Genomic DNA, 27452 nt, shown 5'->3' with positions numbered 1-27452 from the left:
TCTACATTTGCATTTATTAATTCAAATAAATGATATATATTCGATGCTTATTTCGGTGATGAAGATTTTGGAGAAATTAATCAGAGTATTAACGTGTTAATTAGTTTCGAGACGTTTTATATATTATCTATAATCTAAAATAATTTTATCATTAATGGTATAATGAAAAAATACTTCTTCTTTCTTCTAACTCTAATAGTTAACGCGACAAAATTCTATATAATTTTAAATATGTAGTGGTGCTGCGCTCTGATTTCGATTTCCACAAACGGGTGGTTTCCTTGCTTTTCCAAGAGGTTCCATGTTTTTGTAGAATTCTTCCTTATCCCTGTGTCGGTACAGAGCTTTTGCATTGGAGCTTGAAGCTTTTGTATGGCGATCGATAAACTCCGTTGGGTTTGAATATCTTGTTTTATCCAACGAACGGCCGACTGTCGGAAAGTTCGATGACGATACGAATTTAGCATAATAAATGAAAAACAATTATTTCCGAATTTATAATATTATAGTTTATTTTTGTGATTACATTTTTACTTACGAGTAGAATTAATATTATTTTGCTGTATGTATTTCTGACCAAAAATGTATTTTTGTTTCAGGTAAGTCTTTGCTGTGTTATAAATGCCATGTCAGTCCAACGAATGTCAATGATATAGGGTAAGTTTTTTGCATGTGTTCAATATTGGGTGGTTGCACGTAAAATAGCTCATATAGTATTTTTATAAGTTACCTAATGCGCAGATAATAGAATCATTATCTTGACTTTTTTATCGTTACTTCTCATTTATATTGTATTATAAATTTAAATTAATTACCTGAAATGGCAGTGAGCGAGTAGGATATACTTTTTTTATGATTCCCTCTAAGAATTTTAAATCTTTTCTACTTTCGCGTTTATCGCTTTTTCGATAAAATTAATATTATCACGATTCTTCGCATCCTAATATCTGATAAATTACAAATAAATATAAATCTTAATTTCTGCCGTTTATTTCTCTAGAAAGTAAAAGGAAAGAAAACATTTCGCACGGATATTTTGCAAAGTAAGATAAATTGCAGGTCTTACTTCGAACTTTCTCTAAAAGGCTTTGCGCGAAACGTTTTAAACGTCTTGATAGATATTTTCATTAAGATAAGATGAGTAAATGTTATCAGAATCTTGTTCCACTACTAACTCTTCTTATTTCCAATAACAGAAGTTTGTCGGGGATTTTATGCGTATCTCAAATAAGGTTGTAAAACTTGCACGAGTTACAAGTTACAATTACGCGCGTGACGTAGATTTTTGTGATATAAATTAGAAGTATATTTTTAGGTCATTTATTATTCTAATTTGTAAAGACACATAGTGCGTTAATTATCTTTAAATATATCTTTTAACGGAATCCTTTGAATTTAATTTGATTAGAAGCTACAAGAGGAACAATAGTGCAAGTCTCTCTTCGCCTTCGGGCTTGTTTAATGAATTTAGTTGATAGCATCGTTTGTTTCGCGTTGTATTACTCCTATAGAGGAACCCCGTAAGCAATGTATAAATCGTATCTAAGTTTCTTAGGACAAGTTTACTTGGCTGGATGCGATTTTGTTATTCGAACGATCATAAAACAGCCAAAAAGAAACTTTTTTTAAATGAAATAATCATTATGTTTTATTAGCTATAGTTTTACGAGCTATAGAATATCGGAAAGTTAGCAGAATCGTACCTTAGGTTGGTTATTGATTGGCTGCCTGTTGCTTTTAGCCCTGCCGCAGCTGCGGTTGTACACCCTTGTTCTTCTCCCTTTCTGTCTCCTGTCTTTCGACCTTACCCCTTATTCGTCCGGCTAATGGATATCCTGTCCCCGAGCCTGCATAAGACATCCCCTACATTTCTGACTTTGTCTCCCATTTAATCTCGTTTTGTTTTTATCAATTTTCTTTATTTTTTTTTATTTTTCCGCCTTTTTTCGCTCTTTTTACATTCTATTTCGCATTCAGGATAAATAAATACTCGCGAAAAGAGAATTGCTTTTATGCTTCTTTGCAGTGTTTTCCATTTACTCTCGTTTCGTTTTTATCAATTTTCTTTATCATTTTTTCATTTTTCCGCCTTTTTCGCTCTTTTTACATTCTATTTCGCAACCAGGAAAAAAAATACTCGTGAAAAAAGAATTGCTTTTATGCTTCTTTGCAATGGAATAATTCAAAATTATTTTGCCTTGATTAATATTTAATCTTCGTTTCCGTTATATTTAAAAAAAATTTGTCTAGAGCTGAGACTTTTTAAATTAAAGAAAGAATTTTACACGATATTGCATAATAATAATTTTACTTTTTATCTTCAGTCTGAAATTAAGAAAACTATTTTACTCACTATTTTAGTCACACTAAGGTGTTATCTAAGGCTTTGCTCAAATGAGGATAAATTGCCACACACAATTAAATTTACTCACTTTTTTTACCATTTGCTTTTCATTTCCTCTTAAATCAATTTAAATTAAATGTACCCTTTCGATTATTCATACGCTCCGATAAAATAAAACTCGAAGATCGATGATTCATTTATTTATCGATTATATAAGCGTACAACCAAACGTGTATAATCAAGTGCGAAGAAGGAAGACATTAAATTTCTATATAGCAACGTAGTAAAATATTTTTTCAACCGCTTACTTGCTACAGATATTTGGTATCTGCTTTCATCAGGTATCGGTAGACAAAACTTCGGGAGAATATTCTTTGATCTTATTGGATTTGCATTTTGATTAATTAATGTTAGCGTGCGATATTTAAATGAACGTTACGATAATAGACAACGTGATGATAATAGCGATGTTACTTTTCGCGGTGGTTATACGCGGTAAATCTTTGAGTGCTGAGTTTATCGACACTTTTATAATGGAGTATTGGCCCGTTTCGCGCGAAATCAATTCCACGGGTACATATGCCGTCGTGTAGTTTCCCTTCGGGATAAGTGAATCGGAAACGCTATCCATCTAGTTGACGGACAGGCAACGGCAGACAACTGGGCTGCTTGCTCTATATACCGATTTAGTTTGTTGAACAGTTTAGAATAATTATTTATTGTGAACTTTTAACGGGTTTTTAGTCCGATTTCGATTGATTCGTTGTTTCCAATCAACCAACGGCTTAATCGAGCAGTTGTCTAGAGCAATTTTCGAATTAAAATCGAATTGATCGCGCACATTATCAACCGTTTGACATACATGATATCTGTGAAATAAATGATGAAATAAAACAGTTTAAGAAGAAATACCTAGGGTGGAGAAAAAAAAGATGGGAAAAGAAAGGATTCCGTCTACCATAGAATGAGAGAACGGTTCTTTTTTACAAGTCGTTTATCATCGTACTTTTACTGCTTTCCCGTATTTCCGCGTTTTCCTTTTTTTTTCTCCAATACTTCTGCTTTTGATATGAAAATGTATGATATTTCCTGATTTCGAATATGAAGTCTACGAGATCTAGGATTACATCCACGGCAGTCCATTAAAAATCTCATTATACGTACTTCGAAATCGATTTTCGTTAAAATTGGATTGCGCCTATCGATAGCCCTCGTATCGCTCGCGAGTTTCAGCAGTTACAGCACTCGAAATGTAATTTCGGGATGCAATTGCCGGGTCCTATAGTGACGCGCGCGTGAATCCGCACGGTGGAATAATAGCGCACGGCGGAGGAGGAAAGCGAAACGCGCAAGCGTTCCTTTCTATATCGACCACGGGCTGTCTTTTCACACAAAGTCCGTCTTTTCGCGGCTGGAACTTTCACCGACACGTTTGCGTCATTTTGAAATTTTTAACATACATATGTGTGGGTTGACACGCGTTTTACAAGCGTTTTATCTGTGTACTTTACATATATCTCGCTGGACAGGGTACACAATGATAACGCAGAGAGCGCGTTATTACGTTTCAGTGGAAATAAACGACTGAGTCAGACACACGGGGAATACATGTGCGTTCTAATAAATATTAGTTAAAGGAGTTTAACTAACTCTTTGTCTATTTCAAGCGTTGTTCATAGAGAAAGATGTGGAGAATCACTTAAATCTTTGTTAAATTTAACTGATATTTATGGCTGTGATCTCCTGTATCTATGTCTGGCTTGTAACGTCCGTTTCTACTGAAACACAATACCACGCTTTCTCTCTATATCTTTATTCACACATTTCATAAAATACTGGTTGTTATTAGGATAATCGGCTCTATTTTTTGCACAATACACTCTATACTATACGTATAAAAATGAGCAAATCTGGTAGGCAAAATGTGCTTAAAGCACGTTTACAAATCGTAATAAATCTAGCTTCCGTAACTTTGAAATGGCTTCTCAATGAATATCGATCTGCAGGCGAAAATTGACGGGTTTTATACTGAAATTCATTTTATTTTTTTTCTTTGGATCGTTATTCGTTCATTGACAATGCCAATTTCCATTCGCTTTCTCCCTCTTCTCCCTATCTTTTCCGGTTCTTTTTCTTACGTTGAATAAAAGGATGGAAGAATAAAGCCATCACTTTTTGCATTTGCCGATCATAAAAAGCGAGGTAATCGTTAAAGCAGTCTTGGTGGTTTTCATGAATACGCTTGGAATTCTATGCAAAATATCCAGAGTGAATTAGAAATCGATGCAAATTTGACCCGGTCCTGAAAATAATCTTCTCTAGAAATAAAGCGACTCATATCGGTTAGTTGCGGCTCGTCCTACATTATTTTTATTATTTATTCTGCAGATATATATTTTTACAATGTTTTATTTAGAAATGTAAGAGTTTTAGCAATATGCAACATTCTGTCTCTTTAATTTGTGCGTGTACCTTAATTGTTTTATTTTATTAATTCCTCCCTGAAATGTTTTATTCATGCACGTGCAAAGAAATCAAATTACAGTTCGCTTCCAGTGCAACCTCGATTTGATTGAAAGTACAGAGGTGTCCTCCGCTGGCTAACGTTTTCGAATTTCCTGCGGAGGAACAGTTAGGTTTCTATTCCGCCTGTTCTTATACATGTAATCATCTTCACATTGCCATGTTACCTTACGACAGAATGACATATCCGTTTAACAGATTCAATCGTGTTCTGAATAATATCTGTCTTCCATGATTGTACGTGTATGTGTGAGACAATGTCATTTTGTTCTGTAGATTTTTCGTGCTCAGTATATTCATATTTCTTCATATTTTAGGGATATAAATATTTTTGAAGTTGATTGATTCATTTTATGACGTAGTATATTATCATCTATTGTTGCTTAATTAAGATTTAACCAAATAATTAAATAGTCACATAAATTGTAAAAAGATGAGAATTCCGCAATACCGTATTAAAATTAATCCATCTCAATTAATAATAATAATAAAAAGTAATATGATTTAAAAAACCTGAAACTTCAAAATTTCAAGCTGTACTAGCTATCTGAATTAAATAATCTTGATATAAATCTACTGCTTTTTAAAATCCTAATTTTATCTATAATATAAAAAAGACATTTATACTTAACCAAGAATAGTTCTAGATAATATTATTAAAATTGTTTGAAAAAAAAAACACGGCACATTTGTTGAATATGCCGAGATATATAATGATGACACATTCTTCGGAAACTTATATGTATCCTCGTAACTGGTAACATGAAATGTAAGGCAATATGTCGTTATATATTGAATGTTAGAAAAATGTGCGCGAGTAATGTGATACATGGAGTCATCGAAGGAGTATCAATCTTCCGTCGGGTTGCAAAATAAATTTCGTACCAGTAGCTAGGTGGCCCGTGATACTCTCGTAGCGAGACGTGGCGTGTATATTGTCACATATGCGCCGCCGTATGTGCCACCGGCAACAAGAATATTTCGCAGATCACGTTCTGGCGAGGGAACGAGTTCTCCCGGAAGAGGGGAAAGAATTTCAGCCACTTGAGACACGAATGTCTTGTATTGTGCGCGAAGTACTTCGGATCACCTCAACTTACCCACCGTATATGCATTATGTATAAACATCCTGTTGTTCCAGATGTATACCAACTTGTTACGCCTAGCCTGAGTTTACATTGTATGCTTGAGGCGAACAACTCTAATGATCTATTACATCTCGCCAATTACGCGCAAATTACGCGTTACATCATATCACTAACGAGCCCACGTTCGTTGAGATTTGGAAGCCGTACATGTTCGTCGGTGTTGCGCCCGAACAGCTCCACTCGAGCTGTTCTGTAATATGCCGTTTGATAATGTGCGCAAATTATCGGTTATATTTTGTAATTGTTATTTTATACAATTTCTGTAAATTTGCACGAATCAACAATCACGGAACTTTATCAACCAAGGAAATTTTGTCGTAATAGTTTGTCACAAGACAGTATTTTGAGAACGTAAGTAATCATTTATTAAGCTTTTGCTGCAATATTATTGTAGCAAAAGGAGTTTATTTTGTGCATTATTTTCATTCTCGTTCGACCCTTTGAGCTTATACCACTCCTCTTATGGAGTCCTTCTTGCAACGACGAGAGCATAATCTATTTTAGTCTTTATTTACTCTTTATTATCGGACAAGTTGCGTGCCAATATATCGATAAATTGCTGTCGGCAAAATCGCTAAGTAATCTCTATTTCTGGTCAGGTTAGAACATATACGGAAATATCGGGAGGTTTGCCCTTTCAGGAACATACGGTATAAACTTCATTGAGTCAGGTGATATATATCGATACATGTGGAAAATTGATTCGTCAATATTACTTTTTGACGTAATTTTCTCGGTTAAATCTGTGTAATTTTTAACTTTTTGATGAGCAGAACATATCGCACATTACTGAGAGATTAATATTTAGTAAATATAACGAAATATAAACAATGCGCTCGAGAAATGAATATATTACCTAGTTTTTTATTTATTATTTTTGCTATGTCGACGTAAAATCCGTAACGTGAGCGATCCCCAACAAATAAACGTAATAATTTCATCCTCGACGAACGAAAAAATAGAGATTTATTTGAGAAAAATTTTCCACGTTTTTGTGTGATGTTTCGAAGATTAAATACGAATAATAATAGTGAAAGAAATTGAAAACACGCGTTAATTCAAATTAATCCATTTTTGTGTTAGTGATACAAATAAATAAATGAATAAATGTGTTACAATGAGAAACACGCTACGATCATAAAAAGGGGCAGTATCGTAAAAAAAGAAGTAATGCTTCTACCTCTTTGGCGTCGTAAAAAAACGTGTCTGGGGCTTAGTGTCGGTTTTTATCGGTGGGCCGTGGCCTTTATTCTCGTATAATATCTCTTATATTAGAGAGAGATGATGACGACGGGAATTCCGCATGGAATCACGCGGTAACTCTCATATCTTTCACGTTTTCAGCATGAAGTCAATCTAATAGAAACCCTAAAGTGGATGAGAAATCGGGGTTGAAATATAGAAAAGCGTCAGTCCGGTCGGCCTGTAGTAATCAGCCCGATTCAATTTTGAAGCGTACCGACACTCAAACGACGGACGGCAAAGTTGATTGGTTTTCGCATGCTGTATTCGTTTGTTATAGTTTATTAAAAATCTTTCGCGATATTTACTTCCAATTATTCTGCTACCAATATAATGAAAATAGGAAAGAAACAAATATATAGATTTGGTGTGACAAAAACACAAGATTGAAATAATTATGTCGACATTTACGCGCCGCAATAAAATATTTAGCGTAATTATTTCTTTATTCTTTATGCGGAGAGTACATATATCAGATGTTATAAATTAAAATTTTCAGGTTTAAAAATGTACTGCAAACACCTGATTGTTCTTTTACACGGAAATAATCGTGAGGCTAATTGGTCAAATAAGACGCTACTTATAACACTTGAATGGTCATTTATCGATGTAGATGACAGTTGGCGTGTGCTGCGTTATATGTGCATCAGTATGTCACGTACGCAGTCAAGTACGCAGTCACGTACGAAATGATCGTTTCTGTTCAAGTGACACTGACGGTTCTAACAGCTAAACTGACCGCGCGCACGCTAATTGTCCAATTATCCGATACTCGTCTGTAATCACTACGGGACGAGGATTGAGATGCAGGTCGAGGTACTGCCCGATGCGTCGTATTGAAATATCGACTTGCGATCAATAAATTACCATAGGGTTGTTTTCGAGCTTCCAAAACGCTCTTCTCGCGTTCTAGTATGCACTTTAATGCATCGCGCATCTGCTTTTAGCGAAGCTAAAGCTTCAGTCCGCACATTGTGTTCTAGATCAGAGAGTTTGTTTATTTCGCCATTCACGTTTACTTCGACATTTCAATATTCATTATTGCGGCGGTTAACTGGGAATAGTGGAAGGAATATTACGCTAAAAACATCGCTCCGATCTTTGTGCAACCTGTAATATAAAGGATTTAATTATTATAAGCGATAACGAGAAGCAGAATATAATATTCAGAGTCAATCGTTTTTGTAACAATGGGATAAAATGACTGGGATATATTCAGCGCGAGAGAAGAGAGACGAGGCTTTGTGCTTGGATGAAGTTTATGTGAGATTTGAAACAAGAGTGTAAAACGGCAAAGTTCATTAGCGACAATAGCAAAAATTATGTATTTATAAAGTTTAGATATATTAAATTTAAGTTGATTATGATAGTGCAACAAAAAGAGGTAATTTAAGTTAAAACAAAAATTAACACACGATAATGGGTTTTCGTATTACGATTTTAATTTGATATGTTTAATAATTTTCGCTTCGGACAAAAATTCAAGAGAGGGTGATAAAACCACGATAACTGTTATTCTTTACGGACAATGACATTATGATTTATGGCATACAGTATTGCCTTGGGATTGATTCTGGATAAAAGGAAACGTTTTATGGAAAATATCAGCGCGATATGTGGCAGTCGATACGTGTGAGAGTCGATTTCCCTCTACAGAAATTTTTAACGCTACAATCTATAGCTTATGCGCGCGGCAAAACAATGAAAGCAAATATTATATTTGGTATACAATATCGAAAGGCAACGCTAATTAATTATCTGCGCAAATAGCGCCCGTTAGTTTTTTTCAATAAATTTACCGAAATCTGCGCCGATATTCAATAACGCAAATTACTCATTTTCATTTCGAGATATTTTACGATGATTAAATAACATTTTATACCGACTACTAATTAGAATAATGAACCTCGTTCTACAATTATAGATATTGAATTTTGAAACTTGTAGGTATAGTTTTTGAAGAGTGTAGCATATAAGCTGTGCGCAATTGAATAGCTTCATTGAATCGCCTTTTCAAAAGAAACTCCGCGCATAAACACCTAAGACAAACACAACGTTTCATCTAGCAGGGAACCGATTTGCGAGTCGGCGAATATCGCTCTCGAAAGTAATTAAACTTTGCTGCTTTGTGCTCGATCGTTTATCGCGGATGAATGTAATTGGTCCGTTAAAGGCTTGGCAAAGAAATTAACTCTGTCAGGATGCGTATGTGTATATATTTGCAGATATATATTTCTCCGTCGCGTCGTTTAATCGACGAGAACGTAGCAAAAAGGGGATTATATAAAATGTGATTAAAAATACAGTTGCGATAGAAGGGTGAGGTTTATCATGACTTACAGCTGGAGAATGGAGAAAAATAACATAATATCAAATATTTGCGTATCAAGGACATATCGTATGCTTTTGTATTCCAGTGGAAAAGACCGCGTTTTCGAGTATTCTGGCTACTGGCTATTTTCGTATATCGTTAACGTTTTATATCTATTATCTAATGTTATAGTTATATACACTGTAAGGTTATTTGAATTACAAATATGTGACCTAACACATTTATATCGGTACGAACAAAATAGAAATGTAAAATAGGAATTGGAGTTTGCGTGTAGTCACAGCCATTACCGGTATTCCGCGTGGATCCTTCTTACTCTCCATTGCTCTCCATCTTATCACGCGAAAGGGCAACTGTTATCGATTTATGGTGACAAGGTATACCAGAGGTAGAAACACTGATGGAAACTCAGTGGTAATGCAACTCGACAATCGCATACTGGTCTACCGGACGAGATCGGTGGGAAAAAAGTGTCATGCGTCGAGAATGGAAGTACAACAAAATATACAATAGCCACATAGACATATCGATAGACAGATAAGTGGATATAGATACACATAGATAGATAAACAAACAAATAGATGAGTGGATAGGTAAATAGATAGATAGATAGAGATAGACGTAAAGAGAATATGTATGTAGGGAAGTGGAAGAGACGCCGCACATGCATCCGCGTGAACCATACCGTACCGTTGGTGGTGATACGTGAAGGGGTGGGTGCGGGTGACCTAATTTTTGCAAAACAGCCAGGGCTGCGGACCCACCGCCGGTCCGCGGAATACTAGTAGTGGCGCTGAGGGTAGTCGCGGTGGTAGTCGGTAGCATAGATGCCCGCCACCCCTCCTCGGACATCGCTCGGGTACTCGGAAAATCCGCCGCTTTTCCGGATGCTACGGCACTGTGGCGCGGCGTCGCCGCCGGAGAGAGAGAGAACCCTTTCGTCAGTTGGGTCTCGGCCGCCGTCAACGTCAATACGACGAAGGCGTACGAGAGCACATCGCCTCGGCTCCGGTTAACGCCGAGGCCACACTCCGACGTTCGTCGACGGGAGAAACGCGCGCCTGGCCATTTGCATCTCTCGCTACGTACCCCTCCATTGTCTCCTCCCAGCCTCTCCGTTTTTCACCGTTTCTCACGTACGCTTCGTTTATCTATCTTTGTCTTTCTTCCTCTCCTCTCTCCTATCTCTCTCTGTCTCTCTTTCTTTCTCTGTTTCTCTCTCTCTCTCTCTCTGTCTGTCTTTCTATCTTCCTTTATGCACTTCAATACGCTCGAGTTCCAATTTACCGGTGCAACGCGAGCGGTACTACGTTCATGTGCGTCGCGAGTGGGCCGATAGTGGATGATATGTAGCGGAAGACGCATCTCTCTCGGGTGTGATAGGGAAGAGGCTAGAATCGCGTGCTCGATGTAGAGTGCAACCGGCGAGGATATGGCCGACGGTTGCTCGGTTTCTTTCGGCATGTTCCTCACGGGAGTGCCCGCGAGTGCTGTCTCCGAGTGCGACGGCGGCGGACGCGCCGGTTGTGAATAATAGAAGAGAGAACGTTCCACGCTATTAGGTAGTATTGACGCTATTGGCGTTATGCTCGCCGGGAGAGAGGTGGATGCTTTATCGAGGCTCGTCGTATGTTTATCCATCACCGCTTGTGCAAATTTACGTGCCATTGTCGTAACAACAATGCGTACGAACGCTATCGTAAATTTCTGATCAACATCAATCAGACAATTCGATTTTTCTGCCTTTGTGACAACTGATCCAGAAAATTTTTACTTGACTTTTTTTTTTGTTAAATCAGCACGAAGGGAAATAGAACGAATTTTATTGCCCGTTTGCTTTTAGAGGGAGAACAAAAGCGCTAAGAGTGTATGGGATAATGGGAGCTTTTCCTTTTTGACGTGTATTGCCGTGTGCGAATGTTGCAAGCGTGCGGCGAATATATTTTTAGTTTATATAGTAAAAAGAATTCGATGATCTTTTATTTACATAACACAGAACAGGTCTTTCTCGTAACATGAATATTTGTGCACGCTATTTCATGGACTTTTACTTAAAAAATTACTAGCAGTTAACGTTTTTTCCGTATCTGTGATAAATGGCGAGAGAACGTGCCGCGATATTCAACTTTTTGTCGAACGATTAGGTGAGATCAAATCAAATGAACTGATTTATCGGTCATTTGATTTCAAAGGAAGTCTAATAAAGGGGAGAACGAAAACTAATTTCTTTTAGATCTTTTGTTGCAATGTAGGATCATAAACTTTATTATTACATATCGACAGTTTCAAAGGTAACTCGTCATTTTTTCTTAATTGCATAAATTTTTTTACGACATTTTTTTACGATTTGATGCACATTTTATTACGACGCCTCTCGATTATGGACTATAATATCTTTTTCCATTGGTATTAAAGAAATAGATTATGATTAACAGATCTTCTTTCTTTTAAATTCCATTTTTTTTATTCACGCGGTGTTAAAAGGAAAATCGGAAAAGAAAGTGATTGCGTTGCAGAAACGCTTCGTTTCGTTCCTTACTTCGCGCGGTATGAGATTTCGTTTAGGACGCCCTTGTAAAGGTATTGAAATATTTATTCGGGAGATCGATTACTTTAATGGACGCTCGTAACCTTGTTAGTAGAACTGAATCCTTCGATGATGAACTTTTTAATTTTGTTAAAGAAAAACGCTCGCGGCGACAATTTTGCGATACGCTCAGCAGAATAGGCGTTTGTAGCTTCCCATTTCTGAAAAGCCAGATAAATGGGCGGTCGTGTTCTTTTTCACAATAATATTTCGTACGCGCCTCGGGTTTTGCGCAAAAGTTTAATGGTCCCCTGCATCATCGAGACTTTGAAATAATAAACAAACTAATTTTGCAAACACCAATCTGTTTTATTTTCAAACACAGTGGATGCGGTATTATTATCGCGTGCTTTTATTTCGCGAGCATATTTTGCACACTTTAGACAAAACTAAATCTCTGAGCGTTATGCATTTCCTGTTTAATCCAAAAAGATGCGTTTGCATTAATTATTTAGATTGACTAGATAAGAAGATCCTGAGAGAATGGCAGGAACATTTAATTCGATGTTTAATTTTAGTTATTAAAACGCACGAGATATTATCTTAATGAAATTGTTGTAATAAACTCAGACTGACAGACTATTTTCATCCATCAGATTTGCAATTATAAATTATGATATGAACTCGATTTTCGCATCGATTTTTCTATCTAGTAACTCGCGTTGACTCCGATGAACGATAGACAAGTTTTCTCACGTTTTATCATCTCAAACTTTTCGCTAAAGCGACGGAAACACATTTAAGTTGTTTTCGCGGGACCATTATTTTTCCGTTCGCTGAAACACACGCGGTATGATAATGTCGCGCGTAGGTGAATTATTTCCAACTGCAGGAGACTTTTATTCTCAAATTATTATTTAAAGCTTTTAACTAATTGTAATAATAAGAGATGAAACACGGATGTATTTTTATTTATAATTTTTAGATGTTTAAGCAAATTGTTCTGTTAAACATTAATTGTTTTATTACAGTAAGCATTTTACACAGACTCGCGTAAGAGATCCGTTTATTGTTCATCTAAAATTTTTATAACTATGCAAGTAGCTGTCTTTTTTTATAAATTTTTTTTCCCTTATTTTCGCGCCTGTTTTCGTTTTTTGTCACTCTATTAAATTTCGTTCACCCATCATCCCCAGAGCGTTCTTCGTCGCCCATCTGCGAAACAAGAGTACCGCTTTCCCGCGCATTCGTGTGTGCATTGCATTCTGTATTTCCGCGGTGAGATTTGCGACCCGATTGTCTGCGAAATTGACTTCACTTTAGTAGTGTGCGAATAAGAGACATCTCGCAATAAAATTCTTATGCGCTAAATGAGCGTTTATGAATATGATATGTAGCTTAGGAATTTCGAATTGAAATTATAATTTATATATATAATACATGTAAAATCGATACAGATATTGCAATAATTTAGTAACACAATCTATCTGTTAGTAACGGGAATCGCAAATGCACATAGATGATCAATATTTAGATTCATCAATTTATTACTCGCGGTAGTCCGTAACGATGGCAGACTTCTATCAGGTTCTAATTTTTGCGTGGGACGGCTATTGTTGCTTATACTTTTGTATAAGCTATGTATAGAATGCACAATATCGACAGGTTGCAAATGAAACGGTTGCAAGTGAAACAAACGTTCATTCGACGGCGTTCGTCAAGTCTGTATAACTCGCGGATGCGGCGCGAGATGATAGAGCCGGGGATCTCACGAGCACCTGTTGTAAAACTGCAGTGTGCGTGCATTTTCTTGTTGCGCAAGTTTCACCGTTCCAGAATCCGGCGAAGTTATACGCATATTCAGGTTTTATTTTTATCTCTAAAAATCTCCGAAGGGAATTTTGCATCAATCCGTGCGCTTTCGAGTGAGAATATCTCCTGTATAATCTTGTTTTGTTGTCTCGTGACTCGAAATCGTTATATTTTCGTGTGAATGGAAGAGGAAATAGATTCTTTCTATCGTGCAGAACAAGCGGACGTGCGGCATGATATTTGCCGATCCATGTACTTCAACTATATGAATTATCTGTGTATAACATCGCATACATTATAAATTCCTTTCTCTATTTTGCTTTTGATTTTTGTAAGTTATGATTTATAATTTAACATTCTGGCGGTATTAAAAGAATTGCATTGTAAAGAATGCAATCAGATCAAGTCGAATTAGTTTAGTTATTGTAAATTATTGTTGTGGAATATATTAATACGTATATATGTATGTACATTTATACGTAAGCATGAAGTGATACTTTGTTAGAAGTTACAACAATGGCACACACAATAGCTTCAGCAAATAATTTGAATGAAAACGAATTTCAAAGAAGGGATAAACATTCGGTCGTTTTCTAGAAGCATTCAGATTGCACTAATTTCTGCTAATTAATATACGCGTATGATTTTGTACCTTGCCACATATTGAAGAATGTATCGCGTTAAATTAAACTTCTCATGAACTTGTTGACAGTTAGGTATTTCATTGGGACGATATTTGCAAACGATATTGCATATATTAAAGAAAAGTTAAGTCACTATCATTTATCACTACTTTATTGATAGTCCAAGCCATTTACATGTGAGTCTTGAAAACCTGTTTAAAATCCTATGGTCTGTCGTATTCAACCGACTTTCATCGTGAGGCGGAAATGTCATCGAGAAATTCGATAATAGCTGCGAATGTATCAGAGATGCAATCTGTATACGAAGAAAATGCCATTGGTTGTCGACAGATAAATGTCATTTTAAAGCCTAGGAACAAGACAAGGAACAAGGACAGTCTTGACACTGATGCAACTTCGGCAGAATGTATCTTCGGCAGAAACAAATGTCACGCAATGCCACATGGTTTCATCCGAGTGCTGCGTCGCCGCGATTATTTTTGGAATAAGGTTAACGAGAAATTACTCAATTCACAGTTTCGAGTAATCATGTGATTATTTGGCCAATTTAACGATTAGTGTGTGTGATAATAAAACCATTTTTTTTCGTATTTAAGAAATAATATCAGTCCGCATATACCTGGACATATTTTATCATGTATCGTGATTTTTTAAAATATATTTTTTTCATTTTTTTATTAAATTTGAATAACGTTTGATCGTGAATTAGAGAAAATTATGTTCGTAAAAGCTAGATAATTGAAACGTTCGGATGATGTAACATCAAATAAAAAAATATATGAATATTTATTTGAAAAATTAATCCGGTTAAGTTTGAAAGGTCGATTTTAAAAATATTCTCAATATCGAGACTTTTGTTACTGTACAATCCGCGCGCATACTATTAATAATCCGTATATTGATTTACCTGAATCTATTCATAAACGTTGATAACCTATCACACCATGCATATAGTTTGCCCTAATTAAGTGTCATTTGCGATCATTTACCCGTTATTGAAAAACTCTCTTAGTTCACCTCTCTAAATCATGGTTCGCGTAATTAGTCGTCTTGAATTATATATTTTGGAATCTTGTTGTTTCGTATATGTTAAATGATATTGTATTTCTGTGTCTCATCCTTCGGTGAAAATTTAAATTTTAGATTATCTTTGATTTTGTCAATATAAAAATTTTTTTATTCAATCAAGCTTTTTTAATTTTTTTGAAAGTTTTTTTTAACTTGAAAGTACAATTTAACAAAATTATAGCATCTACTATATGTATTTTTTTTTACATAACTTTACATAACAAAAGATAAGAAAATAAAAGAGAGCAAATTCAACATACAATACAATCCGTGATCTTGCATCGAGCGAACCATTAACAAAGCGATTACACATATTCAAGATGCCAATGGTGGCGATCGATGATCTTCATAGGTGAACTTGGGCATAATCGTCGCAACGTTCCGTGCATGCGCATTGGCACGTTCCATAATCGACAACAATAGATGCACTCGTAATGCATTTAAAGCTATAGAAATGAGAAAACAACGTGTAGAAGAAGATATTTATTTGCGTATTGTTTTATTCTTTTCATCAGTACCGTAAGATTACCGTAATATTACCTTATTATCGTTTCTTGATGAAACGTAACATTTTTATAATTCCTTCTTCGAAAGGTTTAGTAAAAATATTATTGCGTTTCACACGCAATATTATTATTTTATTGAATTATTTTGCATTATTTATATATATCTATACATATATAAATATAAAAAAATTAGATCGATAGTCAGAAATGCTGAACTTGTATGTTTGTTCGTGTTATTTATTTCTTTTTTTGTTACGATTTTTCATGTCGGTTTGAGGATTTGATTCTCATTGAATTGAAAAAAAAATATTATATATATATAAATTAAGAGAATACTATATATATATTTATATACCTGCTATGTATAATAATATATATAGATTCAAAAAACCATGCAGTTTGTAGTCTTTCTAAAGTTGTTATTAACGGAGGCTCTTGAATTACATTTTGTACGCAATAATTACTTAGTAATTAATAAATATAATATTTTATTTTAATTTGATAAAATTCTATATTCCATCGTAATTTATATTTATATCAGTAAAACGTAATCATGTTTGTTGTAGATGTAACACACATATTGCATATAATGCGATTAAATTATGTTTTCAAAATATCTATTGCAACGAATATCATGTGTCGATATACGGGAAAATATTTATCAGTGTATCATTCTATCTTCGTGATAGACAACAAATTTTGTAACATTATTTATGAAACGTAACGAATTTGTAACATTCCAGCAATTTTAATTTCCAGTTTTAAGTTTGTCTGGTTTCCAAGCAATTTTGTGACTTACTTAATGGTTTGGCAAAAATTCTGGTAGATTGCAGGAAAATTAAAATCCCTCGGCGGGAGCGGTGATCCCGCTGTGCTTGATTACAGTAGTCGTCCAAACTCGTTTATTTTTTTTCTTGCTCAGAAATGCCGGTAGGAAACTGTCTCGAATTTTGAACGCGCTAAAACTTTCTTAATGAACTGTGATATTAGGGAAAATTATAATGGCAAAAAGAGAATTAAAGAAAGACGAATTATTTCTATCACTCTTTGTGATTACATATTTCTGTGATCGTTTTATTTATATTAATGGCAATATACATATATTAATCATTTGAATGCAATTAGGATAAGTAAAAAGTGAGGTCTTTATAATTTACTTTAATTTAATCGAGTGCAAGGAATGTTTCGCAGGCTCGTGGTTTAGATTAAATTAATATAATGAAGCGCGAAGCCAATTAACGATTCCGGTCACTCGTTGAAATTGCGATTGTTTTGCAACTTTCGTTTGCACCACTGATTATTATTAATTATTTTGTACTTCAGACGAGTAGTTTACCAGTTTAGTTGGCGTCAGCTATTTCCATATTACCGCAGCTTGATGTAGCTGCATGATATGTAGCGATATAATCTCAAGAGAGAAGTGTAATTTACAATCTCTGAAGACGCTTTTATTCCCAGGATTTTACGGTTAAATTTTCATCATCGACGTTATTGGTTGTTACGAAAGAAAAATTTCTCTCGTAAATTTTTCAATTTTCTTTCTCGTTTTCTGTTTGTTTTGAAATTACATTACGGACTTATCTAATACATATTCATTATTAGTATAGAATTTTTCTGCAATTCAATAGTAGTCGATGTTTAATGAAAGATTTTATCGAATGTCTCAGTGATAATATTTTCGCCTTAACAACGCGAAATGGATGACATTAATTTATTATAAGGTACCTACAAACTTTTGTTTACATCCTGCAATATCAATATGTGACTATGTTCGATTCACTGATTAAGCATCGAATTATGTTGCCAGTAGTTGGCAGTTACAGTTTCTGGGATATTCCGCGCGGTTATAATTACTGACCCTTAAATTACTAATGTCCTTCATTCGTCGTGTCCACCATGTATGCAACGTATTCCATTTGAACCTCTCCTGTTCGATACTAATCCTTCTACAATCGTTCTACAAAACCCATTACGCTAAAGTGTAACCTATAGAGGATTTATAGCAGAGGGAAAATGTGCAACGACATTAAAATGCATTGTCTGTAGTGATCGATCTCGTCTATTTAGCTTATGCGTGTGAGATAAAGTTCAGTATAAATCACAGAATGATATTATTCTTTGACGCTTTTTTAATGCTTGTTTCATGTCGAAAGTCCAAACTCAATAAATTAATCGCTAACGAAAGCACATATGTGCAATAATAGGAATAAATGAGAGATTACGAAGGATATTAGATTTTATGTCGCACATAGTGAACGTGTTGGAACAAAAATTGCACGAAGCCGCCATTGGCTGCGTCGAAATAATCTCGTGAATCTCCTTATCGCAACCGTTATTATAGAACATAAATACCGTATGACCAGCGATTAAAAATAACGTTGTCATAAATACGCGCTTGTCGTTCATTGATTTATTAGCGAAATCGAACGTGTTACTCGCCGTGCCTCGTATCGAACCGTAGATTCGCCTCTATCCGAGAAACGCGATCGGGTTGTGCGTTGCGTGCTTGTCTTTTCGTTTTGCATAGCCTTCGGAGTCTTGCAGCCTTAACCTTTGCATTTAATTTACGACCTAGCGCTTCCTGCGCCGAAGAAAACCCTCGCTAAAGTACCATTATTGAGATTAAATGCACGCGCGCGATACAGCCTCTTAATTATAACGATTTGCTCCTCTGATTGTGCGCGGCGGGCTATCTTAAGTTAGACTAGCGCAATGAAGAAACGCAAAGTAAGATTGTAACGTTCCAATATTTAATCACTTTATTTAAATGATACACGTACGTAACAGTAAACGGAAAAATTAACATCTCAACACGATCATTATCAATATGTGGTATTGTGCGTACGTCGATATTATTACAAAACGTATAACTTCTTGCTTTTGCATGTATCTCTCTCCTCGGTTAATATTGAAATATCTGTTACTGCTATTATAAAACAAAAGCTTTTTCTCCGAGCACGTCGTGAATCATACACGAAATTTTACAGAACGTCGGTCCAATATCTCTAATAATTCTACGAGACTTACCCGAGCGCAACCTTCTCAACGATCGACAATCAATTTCGTGTTCTGGTCTGGATTCTGTATCGTCATCGTCATCAAGAGCCTCATCCATCATTACTGGAAATTACGCGATACGTCAAACGCATGCATATGAACTCCATTTATAGAGTAAACTGATATTTTTTAAAAAACGGAACGGTATTTCAGTGTCAGTGTAAATCCACGAGTGAGTGCGTGTAATCGAGGGTTGAGTAATGAGTTATTTGAACGAGAGGTCAAATTGAAAGCTCCTTCATGTCGGCCGATCGTAATGCACGACTAAACGCAAGAAATGACAATAATAGAATTCGTTCGCGAGCGATTCTTTCGCATAATTTAGATTTATAACTCGAGCATCGTGCCAAGATGGGAAATCCGTGCGTAGAAGTGCGTTCGAACCGACGGTTGCGTGTCGTAAAAAATTGCGCGTATCCTCTGATTATAGACTGAAACTGCTACGATCTTTCGCAATGTTAATTTCGCGTAATATCGGTCACCGTCATTGTGGATAAGAGTGGTTTAACAGGGGTGATTGAAATTCACCGTTTAACTGGAAGCGAAATGTAGCAGCGAGGAATTCGGGGTAGATGTGACATATCTTAAATAAACTGTTATAGTTAATTTTATAATCGAATGTTTATTGTACGGAAATAAGAATTGATTAAAGTTTGTTCTAACTGACCTCGACTTACCATCTCAGCGCTATTTTCTACAACATGATAACATCTATTTGATATATACGAGAAAACTGTGACGAGAAAAGCAAGAAGCTGAAATAAAAATATGAAAAAGTGAAGCGTTGGTATGCGGAATCGTGGATAACATAGTTTTATACTACAACAATCACTGCAGCAATCGATAATAGCACAATAGATTCAACAAGTAATAATATGTAGATTCTGTAATTCTTAAAAACAAACGGCTCGGCGATGAGGCATCCCGAGCAAATGGAAAGCACCATCGACGGTGAACTGTATTGCAAACAAGAAGGCGCAAAAGGATGCATAGATATATCTAGCTTAGTCGCGGTTTGTTGTCTTAAAGTTTCCTAAACCGTGTATCCTCCCCTCCCCCCGAGTGTCCTGACGAGCATGAAATAAATTAAGAGCGACGAGCGAGTTTGTCGACGGCAAACGACGACGGTGAGATTCCACATGTTCACTTTACCTTATAATAGCTGGTTACTTCGGGTCGTGAATAGTCGGATGGAAGTGCGCGAATGTGGCGAGAACGGGGAAACAAGATGGACGCGGAGACTCGAGTGCAAGTCGGAGAATGGCAAGTTCACTTTGAACTTCTTACGCTGGGAAAATAGCGCATAGAGCGCCTTAACAATGTTTTACTGTTCCGGGCGACTCAGCGCAAGTGTCGACTAAAGGAGATAACAGAGTTCTCGTGGCTAATAAACGGAATCTTTGTAAGACGCGATAATACTGACAGGATTCGAGGACAGGTCACAGGAGCGTAAATCGAAAATGTCAAGAGAATGATGATGTTTTTGGATTTGCGTAGTAAACGCAAAGATTTGAAAAGAGGTATTTTCCATTAAATATTTCCTGGAATAAGGAAATTGCTGGTGGTTATCTCACTTTGGGCGATGTTGAGGATTTTGCTTTTATTTAAGGACAGATGGAAAAGCTGCAGGGGCAGATGTAATTATGTGGGCAAGAGGACAGGGAGAAAGACGATCAAAGGAAGCCTTGAGACAAAGGATAACTTGCTCCGCTAATCATTTCATTTGTATATGTTACTGCTACGAGACGATGTTGTATAATAATGGACTCTGCGAAAGGATAAATGTCGAGAGTAAGGACATGATTTAGGAAACCCAGTGTTCGTTCAAAAGCGAAAGGTTGCGATACTTCAATATTCGAAGACGCGGTTTGCCCGTAATCGATTTGTTAATAATGCGTAGATATCGTATAAAGAATAAGAAATCGAGTGTTTTAAAAAGAAGGTGTTGGGATTTCGAAAGTAATGATGGACGATTTTTGAGGCTTCGTTTCCTGAATTTTCCGAGATAACAAAGTGTGGCGGGGAATTTATCGTGGTATTTAAGAGGCAATTCTATGTATCAAGACGACCTAAGAATGATGGCGAGCGTGGCTTGAATACGAATCACTAATTTAATGTGGTACCATGCTAAATGTGTCACGATGGAAATTTCACTGGCTGCTCGATATTCAGTTGATCCATTGTTTGATGTTCGTCGTGTGAGCATATTCAGATGTGAGAGACAATTTTTCGACGAATTAAAACGTTTCATCGCATGAAATAAAAGAAGAAAAAGCTAATGTTGAATACATTTTTAATGTTGAAATTCTATCGAAAGATTATACAATGATAGCGAGAAAGAAACACACGCTTCCTTATTTCTGTTATTTTTCACAGAGATAATCTAGGAAAAAGAAATAAGTATATTTAGAGTTTTGGAAGCCAGTTATTCAAACATTGCAGTCTTACGAAACATATCTCAGTCATATAAGTAAAGCCGGCAAAGGTAATTTCTACTCACTGAGATGAGATACATCGCTAATCTATTTATAATAAAAAACGAAAGCCTTGCAAAGGGACAATCTTTTCAGCGTATTTAAATTATTTAAATTATTGCCGTAGGAAATTTACATAGCTTACAAGAGTGACTTGAGAGAAAAAAGAAATGTGTGAAATTTGCACAGTACGCCAGACGAAGCCTTGAAGAAATAAAAAAATCATGCAGCTCGCGAGACGTTACGTCAAGGAGTGTAAGCACGAGGCAAAGGAGCAGTTGAATTTCTTGGGAAAATGAAATCAACAGTTTGAATTCCGCGATACGACCGCTCGTCGCTCATTTATATGAATGTTAAGACTTCCAGAGCACTTCAGGCGACAGAGTTGTGCTAGAAGACGCCGGGAGGCGTCGATATCCCGTCGGTCTTTATCGGAGCGAAGGGCACTCACGACTGCGCTCATGTCGAAACCGTATTTCATCGTTTCGAAAAGCGATTTGAAGGGTTAGCAAAGAAAATAGCCTCGAGTATCGTCGATATATATCGCGACACTCGACACTCAAGCGACAACTCACTCGCTCGAATCTGGGGACCGCTAATCCTCAGCGAGCACGTCGATCAGCATCGCGGACGCTGTCTCTGCTGGGACTTGGAACGGAACACTCTGGCTGCAGCTGGCCCCCCTGGATGTTTTGACATTGAGTGCGCTAGGGTGCCGAGGTGGGGGGCGCGTGGTCTTGCTGCCTGCCGTGCGCCGGCGGCGGCGGGGGTGGGGGTGGTGTTAATGTCTCGGGGGCCACCCCCGAGGCCAAGAAGAGTTCTTTGCTGAAGCAGCAACAGTATCAGCAACCCCAACAGCAGCAGCACGAGCATCAGCAACAGAAAGTTCTGCAGCAGGAAAGACAATATCATTATCAACTACCGAAACGTATCTGTGTGGCTCAGTTTAAGGAACGTGCGCCGCTTGGTGATCTCGACGAAGACCTCGACGACGATCTCGACGACGAGGAGAAGGAGGAGTGCGAGCTAAGAATAAGCGAGGAGGAAGATTACGGCAGAGAGGGTAGTACTCAGCATCGACTTAGCCCGCGGCTGCACGACATCGAGGAGGAGGACGATGAGGAGGGTCGTCACGTACGAGAACGGTCAGTCATTAATCTAGTTTCGCGGGCTTCTCGATCTAGTTTGCGCTAACCGTTTCGAAATTGAGTTTATTATTGTTTCGTCTTGATTCTTAAATTCTTGCGCTTAGAAATGTTTAACGTCGCACGTTTTACATACGATATATCACGGGATCGACTATTACGTCGCATTAAGATCGTAGCATTTGAATTTATTTAACAGAGCCCTACTAGTATCAATCAAACTTAACAGACGCATTCAGCGAAGATTACAGTTGAGTAATAATCTAGTAGCACTCAAACATGATTAGATAGTTCTGTCGTATGGAGCTCGTTATGGATAGTTGTCAGTTAAAACAATCGCATTCAATTGTTACTCATTTGTTATCTCTATTAAATGCGTTCGATTATTATCCATACGGTGCACACAATTATTAAATTATTACTATTAGCCTGGCAGACATTGAGTTTTAAGAGTGCTCCGCATCACTAATTGTTATATATGTCATTAATGCGAACGTATCGTGTCGTGTAGTGTAAACAACGCTTTAAGTAGCTAATTGCCGATTTAATTAAATATTCTGCTATAGGTATATCGATAGAATGCGTTAAATTTCACGATTAATTAATGACCCTTCTCTCTATGATCGCAATTAACTGACGGCAGCTCGCGTGTATATATGCGTGTAATTCATGCATTATTATCGTTATACGTTACGTATTAATAATAAAGCATTTTACGCACTCGACGTAATGTATTTCTCCAGTGTGGAGAAATACATAATCCCGCATTGTGGATTTTGTTTCCGCATTTATAAGCCAGACAATACCAACGGAAAATTCTATTTTTATTCATTTACAATAGCGTATGTGGAACTGTTCATTCTTTACATTATACAATTACACTTTGAAACGTATGTCTATAGATTCAGACGTCTGTTGCTGCGAGATTTGATGGACAAACTTTCTTGCCTGATCCATACATGTTTGCTTTACAGTTTCATTGTCTTGGACTGACACATTTCTCAATGTTACGCGTTATGTTGTAGCGTCATATGTACACGTATACAATCAAACTTACGTTTGTCACATATCGACGTCAACGTCGAATTGCGTTTACTCGCCTGACTTTGTTGTTCACCCAATTTAACTGTGCATTACAGTTGCGAAAGTTACATTTAGTTTCAGCCTTCGAGATCGTTCGTCTCGAGGAAAGAGGAAAGTTATTAATATGTCACGCAAGCAATTGTGTGACGCAAAAGTGCCGGCAGACAAATGCAAATAACTGGTAGCAAATATAAATAACTGAGATGAATCTATCCCAAGTTTTGGAACAATTTTCTATAACGTAACAAAAGATAATTTTTTTAGAATACTAGTGCTAATTTGTTATATATCAGTTTCTTTCACTCAGATCTTTTTTTTCTTAGACAAAATTAGGAAAATGTATACCGAATATTGTATTAACGATTTTTGATTATCGTTTTTTTTTTGCTAATACTGAAATATGGAGCGCGCCTTCATATACCGATTGATGCACTCGGCTCAATGGGACTCGCGTGGTTATTGTGCTCGTAGAGAATGGCACGGAAAGACCTTCGATTGGCCACACGACGGAAGGCAATCTCAAGAATGGGGAGATCTAATCTGCACGCTATTCATGTCTTATATCGGATTAAATGTTACAAGTAATTCACATTGGTTGCTCTGCGTTCTTGACATAATTGCCCGTGGACTACTGCATCGAGATCTAGATTCACTTTTCGGACTATTTCTTTTTCATCTCTGCCCTCAGTTCTTCTCGAGCTTTTCTTTCTAAGAGCTTTTTAACAATAAATTTATTTTTTAACTCTTATAATTGCGCGTATACAAATACATTTATGACATACATATATGGATTGAATGTGTTCAAATAAATCGGAAAAAATATAAAAGAAATCAGAGCGCGCTACTTTTAAATTCTAACAATAAGAGCTGTGAGAATTGGAACGATGGTGACATTTCAAATTAGATTAAACTCCATTCTCCAATGTTTCACCAACGTGGAAGAATTCGCGAAAAATATCATGAGATACAGCTTCTTAATTTTCTTTTTTTAAACAAAATATATTTAACGAATAAAGATAAGAGAAAATACTGTATTCTTGCATTTAGAGAAGATTTAGCAATAAATTAGAAGGGAACATACGAACCGTAAGAGGACTTTAATTCGAATACGCATTTATAACTTTCTCTTATTTATCGAAGTGATCTATATTAAGAGATACTAATTAATGATAATTGATAAATGTGCAAATTAATATATTGCGTTAATGTAGGATTCAATATGACGAGTATGAAGAGCAAAGCACTTGGATAAGCACGTTTGACATACTGGGTTTCATTATGGCCCGTTGATTCGCTCTTTGGATATTGTGAGCTGTACCGCAAACCTTTGGACGTTGTTTGAATATGGCGCATTAAAATAAGCGTTGCACGTGTAGTTCACCCGGTTTCTAGTCATGATTTAATACCATCAGATACGTTAACAAGGGAAAGAGATATCTGACGCGAAAAAGAAAAAGAAAAAATACTAGAGCCATTTCTTTTTGCTATGTTATGAGAATATATATATACATATATATATATATATATACACATATATGCGTTTTATTATACAGATATCATATTATAACAGTATTGTTACGTTTGTTTGTATATGTTTTATTCAAAACCTTCCTCCAGAACCATTAGTTCGGAGTGATGTATTGTTATCAGATATACGTATCAGATGTATATATTTTTCGACATCACAAAGTAGAAATGAAAAAAGTCAGACTTTGCAAATAACAGGGGCAAATTTGGATACCGAGACAATTGCTTTAAGTATGTATAAGTTAATAAGATTTTCAAGAGATTAATTTTGAATGCTATTTTAATAAAAATTAGATTTTTATTTCTTCTATTCGGGAAACATGAAAAATTCGAATGAGGAATAACGAATAGTAAGAAGGAATATCGTGAGAGTATATGCTCCTTGCGTGAAAAGTGGTCAATATCACTGGGGTGATATGTGCGTCATGACTATCCAATGAGCCGCAGGAAACATCGAGAGCGTGCCCGAAATTTCCCCGAGTGGACATTGCCGACCAAATGGAATTAGGGAGATGCAGGCTGTGGGTTAACAGGAACACGTATCGGATACGCTTTAAAGCCTACCGTTATATAGATCTAGAACTTGTGGATATTCGCTCCGATAATTACATAAAACATGGCTGCGCGAGAGAATTGCCGCTAGTTAAATATGTGTTTAATAAATGCGAAACGTATGACATTTAGCGAGGAAAGAAAGTATTATGTTAATATGTTAATCATGTATATCACGTCTGTTGGCTTGATGTCTAAAATTTATTAAGAAAAATTATTATGTGCCTAATAATACGTTTAATAAGTAAACTTTCAAGGGTTTAATTTCAAGTAAGCATTAAATTATTCGTAACAGTTACATAATCCGTTATCAAATCTTTTATTTTATTATTGAAGTAAAAATATTTATTATGTAAGAAAAATTTATTATTTTTCAAGTTTAAGAGTTGCGTTATAAATGTCTATGGTGTCATGTGAGCTAAAGATTAAAGACTGCTCTTATACTTTCGGACTGAAAGAACTAATACGTAGATCTAATATACGTATATAATCATCCAGAAAATGGTCAATCCAATATTGTTTGTTTAGCGTTGATTGTGGTTTTCCTCTCAATTCAGCGGTCTAACTCTAATGATGTGCGGCCATCGGTTTTACGCTAATGGCCATTACTATTAAGCGTCTAAGTGCAGACGCGTTATCAAGCGTATTAGCTAATTTAAACGTAAAATGATCGATACGCACGCACATGCCTGCCAGCGACACATGTGTGAACAGTTAAAGAAACATTTCGTTCATAACTGTGGCGCGAGAGATGTATTAATAATACGAAAGTGCTATTTATACATATGCGGTCTGTAGAAAATTATAAGATAATTAACATGGTATATTATTGCGAAAATGTGGAAGTGGCTGGGACGGAAATACGAACTTGAGGCATAGCTGTAGGCAAGCTTTCTCGGGTTACTTAGAGGGTAGAACATGATCGAACCAATAATTAACTTGTCTCGAGAAAGCTAAAACGGCTGACGTAATTAATGTAGGGAATACTTATAAGATTTTAATTAAGGATGTAATGAGGCAGAAACTATTTGAAAATCGCCCAAGCTGTTAATCGATTATTCCTCTCTTCTTTCAACACTCCATATATGTGTTTAAATTAAGCGGATTTTTATTTTGAATTTAACAACAGATAAATTTAGGTTAGCATATATGTATTATTCTTTTAAATGATTGTTCCTCATTTATAGTTAAAAATATTTCAGTTAATGCTGTTATTTTATGATATTGAGATACTTGGGTTATCGTTATTTTAAAAACAAAACTTAATCTTTTATTGTTCACCGCAAAACGGGATCGGTGCGAGTTTTTTTTGTGCATATTGATCGGTTTAATACAATCGGTTTAATCGTTTTCACATGTGAAACTTGAGTATCTACGAGCACCGTTTGATATCGATTGTCCTGATTTTTTGCAAAATTGCATGTATAAAGCAAACGCGCGTTCCAGGATTACCTATAATTTATAGACA

The 27452-nt window shown here is 36.2% G+C and overlaps 1 protein-coding gene across 2 annotated transcripts in view; it reads left to right on the top strand.

Annotated features, from left to right (window-relative positions):
* Positions 1–27452, top strand: part of LOC112451711 (cAMP-specific 3',5'-cyclic phosphodiesterase, isoforms N/G) — a 315563-nt gene that overhangs the window by 46551 nt on the left and 241560 nt on the right. Inside the window, exons 1-2 of one of the 2 annotated variants that reach the window (XM_025011530.1) lie at positions 10540–11151; positions 19134–22822. The exons of the other annotated variant lie outside the window; for it this stretch is intronic. The gene's annotated coding sequence lies outside the window, so the exon portion shown is untranslated. Of the gene's footprint in view, positions 1–10539; positions 11152–19133; positions 22823–27452 lie in introns of those variants that run through there. 2 annotated transcript variants of the gene reach the window in all.

This window comes from Temnothorax curvispinosus, unplaced genomic scaffold (assembly GCF_003070985.1).
Source record: "Temnothorax curvispinosus isolate PA1 unplaced genomic scaffold, ASM307098v1 QBEX01002454.1, whole genome shotgun sequence".
Taxonomy (NCBI): domain Eukaryota; kingdom Metazoa; phylum Arthropoda; class Insecta; order Hymenoptera; family Formicidae; genus Temnothorax; species Temnothorax curvispinosus.
The sequence above is the reverse complement of the archived record's forward strand: the minus strand, read 5'-3'. Positions and strand labels throughout refer to the sequence as shown.